Consider the following 6878-nt stretch of genomic DNA (forward strand, 5'->3'; position numbering starts at 1 on the left):
TACAGGAGAAACTGCCCCAAGGCAACAACTGGTGGCAATATAGGGAGAGTTTTGGCTATGGGGCAGAATGAAGTAGTTGCTGATCCTACCGTTGTTACGGGTACGTTCCTCCTTGACAACTCTTATGCATGCATTCTCTTCGATTCTGGTGTGGAGAGGAGTTTTGTTAGTCATTCATTTAAACACCTAATCAAATGTAAATCCCAACCTCTAACCGAAACATTTACCGTCGAGATGGATAACAAAAAGAAGGAGAGCACTAACGACATATTCATAGGCTGCACTCTTACTCTAGACAATTATTCTTTTCCTATCGATCTTATGTTTGTGTCCATCAAGAGCTTCGACGTCATTATCGGCATGGACTGGTTAAGCTCCAATCATGCTGATATTCTTTGCTTCGAGAAGGCTGTCCATCTCAATCTTCCTTCTGGCGAAACCCTTATGATTTATGGTGATAAGCTCAGTTAGAACCTCCGTATCATTTCGTGCATCAAAGCTCAGAAGTATCTGTGGAAGGAATGTCATGCATTCCTAGCTCATGTTGTCAACGAAACGCAAAAAGTTAGAGACCTCGAGAGCATCCCCGAAGTCTGTAACTTTCCTGATGTCTTCCCTGAAGATCTCCCAGGAATCCCTCCCGAACGTCAAGTTGAGTTTCGTATCGACTTGATCCCCGGAGCTACTCCTGTAGCTAAATCTCCCTACCGTTTAGCGCCAACAGAAATGCAAGAATTATCCAGTCGGCTTAATGAGCTGGTCAACAAAGGATTCATAAGGCCAAGTTCCTCACCCTGGGGAGCTCCAATCTTATTTGTGAAAAAGAAGGATGGATCCTTTCGGATGTGCATTGACTACCGAGAGTTGAATAAGCTGACCATCAAGAACTGGTATCCTTTACCCAGAATCGACAATCTCTTTGACCAACTTCAGGGAGCCAGTTATTTCTCAAAGATCGATTTAAGATCAGGGTACCATCAGTTGCGAGTTCACAAGAATGATGTGCCCAAGACAGCATTCCGAACTCGCTATGGACACTACGATTTTGTAGTAATGCCCTTTGGTCTGACTAACGCACCGGCAACATTCATGGACCTGATGAATCGGGTGTTCCGCCCTTTCTTAGACAAGTTCGTGATTGTGTTCATCGATGATATACTTGTCTATTCGCGGAGTGAAGATGATCATAAACAACACTTGAGGCAGATGTTGGAAACATTAAGGGCGGAAAAGCTATACGCAAAATTTTCGAAATGTGAGTTCTGGATCAGGAGGGTGAATTTCCTTGATCATGTGATTAGCAAAGAAGGCATACACGTGTACCCTTCCAAGATCAAAGCGATTGAGAACTGGTCTGCACCAAAGACACCCACAGAAATCCGACAATTCTTGGGTCTCGCGGGCTATTATCGCAGGTTCATCCAAAACTTCTCCAGAATCGCTAAGCCTTTAACTACCCTGACACAAAATGGTGTAACCTTCAGTTGGGGAGTCAAGCAAGACACTGCGTTTCAAACATTGAAGCAGGCCCTGTGCAGCGCACCTATCTTGTCCTTGCCCGAAGGGACGGAAGACTTCGTGGTCTACTGTGATGCATCTAATCAGGGCCTAGGCTGTGTGCTCATGCAACGAGGAAAGGTTATCGCCTATGCCTCGAGGTAGTTGAAAACACAAGAGGTCAATTATACAACTCATGATTTGGAGTTGGGAGCAGTGGTCTTTGCGTTAAAGATTTGGAGACACTATCTCTATGGAACCAAGTGCACTATCTTCACCGACCATAAGAGCTTACAACACATCTTTAATCAGAAGGAGTTAAACATGAGACAACGATGATGGGTCGAGCTACTCAGTGACTACGAGTGCGAAATTCGCTACCATCCCGGCAAGGCCAATGTGGTAGCAGACGCCCTCAGTTGAAAGGAGTATTCAGGGCGTAAGGTGAAGGCACTAACAATGACCATCCATTCCCACCTGTCCGCGCATATCAGAGAGGATCATATGGAAGCCTTAAAACCAGAGAGCATGCCAGGTGAAGCATTGAGAGGAATGGAAAAGAATCTAGAGATCAAGGGAGACGGAGTCTACTATTTCATGAACCGAATTTGGACCCCAAAGTTCGGTGGTTATAGAGAGGTTGTCATGAATGAGGCTCACAAGACTAAATGCTCTGTTCACCCAGGTTCGGATAAGATGTATCTGGATCTCAAACAACTCTATTGGTGGCCAAACATGAAAGCAGAGATTGCTACCTTCGTGGGCAAGTGTGTCACACCCCCGAACCAGACGGCGGAAACGTTTGGGAGCTGTTGTGACTAAATTGAATACCATCACAATGAATATACATGAAACATAACATCATTCGTCACCAACATTTCAATATTACAACTGATAGTGTTTACATCCATTACATTGTCTCAAAACATTACATTCCCAAAAATAAATTGTTCAGTTCGTTAATAGATAAACTGCAAGCCATCACTGAGTACATTTTCCTTTGATTCACTGGTTACCTGAGAATACAAGTATTTTGAAAAAAAAAAAACGTCAACATGTGAAATGTTGGTGAGTTCAAAAGCAGTATTTGGGAAAACAATGTTTTGTATCATTTTGAAAACCACCAGAAAATCCGATATTTTCTGAAAAGAAAAGCTTTTGAAAACATTTGTGAAGATCCATAGGTATGCTTGTTTGTTTCTATATTTGTAAAAATTGTTCATTAAACTTGTATACATTTCGAAACCGTATGTATTGAAAAACCCTAGGAAAACCCGATGTTTTCCTAATTCTTTGAATTCCATGAAGTTAAAATAAAACCATTGTAACGCGTGAAGTCATTAATTCCAGGCGACGTCGGATTATTTTTGCGCATGATTAATTGCTATAAACAAGCGTTACACAAACGACCAGTTTATAACTATACTAACGATCCCGTAGGCGTCGTCCGTACTAATCACGTTATCCAACCGCCCTGACTCCGAGTAATCCCACATCCGAAGAGAAAGAGGACACGAAGACCCCGATGACTCCATTAACCGGTTGGGGATAAAAAAAAGGGTACGAGGGGCCCTTGACCCGCCTCGCATGAAATACCGACTTTACTAGCAATACCATAGGACCCTTGGGGACCAATAGTATAAAAGCCATTGAAAGTCCTTTTACGCTGTGTTAGATCATGTAAGACCCAACAACTCGTAAGGTAGAAGTCTTCGGGCCATAAGATCAGGTCATTGGGCTAGCTAGGCCCAACAAACAAGATTTTACACTTTGGGGCCCAAAGATGGTGCGTAGACGTCTGTGCACTCTCACGTGTATATTGAATTACCAAATGTTTTCGTGTATGAATCGAGTTATCGTCGTGTTAGTATTTTCAGATTGTTATTGATTCGAGACCGAATCAATTCGTTTAACAACGATTTTTGGTATTGTTGTGTATTGTATTGCGTAGGTAGTCGCGGTGCCAATATTTGATCAAGTTGCGTGCATTGAATTAGCCTTGAAAGTTTTCTGTTTTCAGCCCCTCATTGTTTGTAAAATTTACTCTTTTCAACCCTCTAATTAAATAACTTTCCGGTTTGGTCCTTAAATCATTTTTCTTGACATTTTAACACCAAAAACTATTGAAATTAATATTTTTCAGCATATTTTTCATTGAAAACAGTTTAAGTCCCTGAAATTGCAGTTTTCTCGGTTATAACCCCTCTTTTTCGCAGTTTTTACAATTTTGGCCCAAATTGGAAAATTTTTGCAACTTTGGTCCTTTTTAAATTTGAAAAGCATTTTAAACCTTTGAAAAGTACTTGGAACCTTAGTAGTCCACTGTTTTACAGAAAAACACAGTTTTGGCCCTCCAAAACAGAAAATTTCGCATAATGGGCCCTATTGGGCCGAAATTGTCATTTTTAGCCCATTAAGCTTGAAATTTATATTTTTAATCCTCCAAATGAGTATATTTTCAGAAAATATTTCATTGAAACTGTTTTGACACTCCTCATCCATCAGAATTCGTGATATGACATTTTGGGCCCTTTAACTTTATATTTTTAACATTTTATGTCCAAAAATTGAGTTTTTAGCCCAAATAAAATGTTATTAAGCCATTTAGCTATTTTTCTTGGAACACTTTGTATGTAGAAATATACTTGATGCTAGTATCATTAATCATAAAGTATATCTCGGTTTTTAGGGGTTTTAAGGCTAGATCCAACATTATAACACACAAAAACACACATATAAGCATAGAAATCATACAAGGCATACAAAACATATATAGATCTACACTTTCACTTGTATTCCCCCCCCCCCCACACAAAACTCATACAAACAGAAAATAGGGGGTATGAAGCTCACCTTAGGGTGTGATTTCGGTTTTTGAAGAAAAGATGGAAGAAAACTTGGTGATTTTTGGCCTTAGCACCCTTTTCTTGAAGATCTCGAGTTTGGTATGCTTCTAAGAGGTAAGATCACGATTTTTGCATGGATTAGGAAAAGATTTTGATAACACAAAGAACCTAAGTTATAGATCCAAGCATAATCTTACCTTAGATGAAGAGTTTGTGGAAATATCCTCTTGAAAGCTTCTTAAATTTCGAGATCTTTGAGTGGAGAGGGAGGAAGTTTTCTTGAGTGTTCTTGAGAGAGTTTGTGAGATATGTGTGTGTTTGAGATGGCCGAGAGTGAAGGAGGGAAAAGAAGAAGTGATCTTTGAAGTGATACTTGCATGGAGGTATGTGATATGTTGCATGGAAATCCAAAAGACAATAATGAGGTGGCAAACCAAAGTCAACTCCTCACCACTTCTTCTTGGACTTGGGCTTTGGGCCGAGAATCTTGAAGGAAAAGGAAAATTTGGGCTTTTTGCCCCTAAGCCCAATATTAGAGTTAGTTTGGGTGAGTTTTAACATAAAAGAATATAGTATGATTTTTACATATGTGTTGGACTAGTTTAGGTTATTCATGGATCAAAGCTTTTAATTCATTTCATTCTAGGCCCAATATGGCCCAAAATGTTGAAATAAATTAATGTGGGTCCAAATAGAGCCCAATTAGGGTTCTATGCCCATGATAGTCAAATTGGAAGCTTATTGGTCCATTTGGGTCCAATAAGGAAGTCCTAGTCCAAAGTGGATCTAAACAAGAACTTCTAGGGTTTCCAATTGTTTGATGACCATTTGTAGCACTTGTAGGATGTATTTGATTGAAGTTTTTGATGTCATAATAGTAGGTATCACACATGCTCTTAAGTTTTGATTCACATTAACTTGAGTGTATAGATTACATGACACAAAATTTCTAGTTGTGACAAAGTGCTTGACTTGCGCCAATGTGAAGGTCGAATATCAGAAGCCCTCAGGTCTACTTCAGCAGCCGGAAATACCTGAGTGGAAGTGGGAGAGGATAACCATGGATTTTATCACCAAGTTACCCAGATCTCCAAGTGGGCACGATGCTATCTGGGTAATTGTCGATCGGTTGACGAAGTCCGCCCACTTCGTACCAATCAAAGAAAGTTTCAAGATGGAGAGACTCACACGGATCTACATTCAAGAGATAGTTCGCCTTCATGGTGTAACTGCATCCATTATCTCTGATCGAGACAACAAGTTCACATCGAGGTTCTGGCAGTCCTTGCAAAGGGCCCTGGGAACTAAATTAGATATGAGCACGGCTTATCATCCGCAAACTGATGGACAGAGTGAGAGAACAATTCAGACCTTGGAAGATATGTTGAGAGCCTGTGTCATTGACTTCGGCACGTCATGGGACACTCATCTTCCTTTGGTTGAATTTTCCTACAACAACAACTACCATACCAGCATCAAGGTTGCGCCGTTTGAAGCCCTCTATGGCTGTAAGTGCAGATCCCCTCTGTGCTGGGCTGAGGTGGGCGACACGCAGCTAGCCAGGGGTCAAATCCCCGACAGTACTCTCACCGGTCCTAAAATCACCCGAGAGACAACTGAGAGGATTGTATAAATCCGGGAACGACCGAAAGTATAACGACCAAAAATTTCAACCAATTTAAAATTTTCGAAAACAACCCGATTCCATTAAAGTTATTACAAAAAAGTTTTCAATACCATTTATTTTAAGTATTCCTAGGATCTCTTCACAATATAAACACGAGGAGCGGTACGATCACGCCTTCGCCTTGCCACGGTCTCCTGAAGAACCTGAAAAACATTAAATCACAACTGTAAGCCCGAAAGCTTAGTGAGATATCCCCAAAATACCAACCACATATACCATAGATGCATAACAGGCCATAAGATATCCGATCACAGAACAACCATGCACTTCGGGTCTACTGTGTGACTGGTCCGCCGCACCGGCCAACAATCCACCTGGTCCACCCTCCGAGTCTAGCCATATACCTCGAGTCTGCAGTGTGATTGGTCCGCTCGCATCGGGCCTTCAATCCACTTGGTCCACTCTCTGAGTCTACAATATGACTGGTCCGCCCGTACCGGGCCTTCAGTCAGCCTGGTCCACTCTCTGAGCCTCGGCACGTCTGGTCCGCCCTCTTGGGGCCTACAGCCTATCCGGACCGCTCGCTGGGCCTTTAGGACAACCGGTCCGCCCTGGGTATCTTGGCCTACAGCACAAAGCAGGACCCGCCTCAACCCAACTCCAGTCCAAACAACCATGTGCACATATACATACAATCATATAGCAATTCACAGTCAACAAGCAGATCAAACATATCACATAACATATCATCATCCTAATCAGGATACCGACCTAACCGGTCACTAGCATAGCATCACACTACCTCTCTGGATACCGATCTCAACCAGGTCTCTAACATATACCATCCTAGCTACCATGATGCAAACATATCAAAGCAATAACATAACAACAAATACCCGGATCTCAAT

This window comes from Lactuca sativa, chromosome 7 (assembly GCF_002870075.4).
Source record: "Lactuca sativa cultivar Salinas chromosome 7, Lsat_Salinas_v11, whole genome shotgun sequence".
In the NCBI taxonomy this organism is placed as follows: Eukaryota; Viridiplantae; Streptophyta; class Magnoliopsida; order Asterales; family Asteraceae; genus Lactuca; species Lactuca sativa.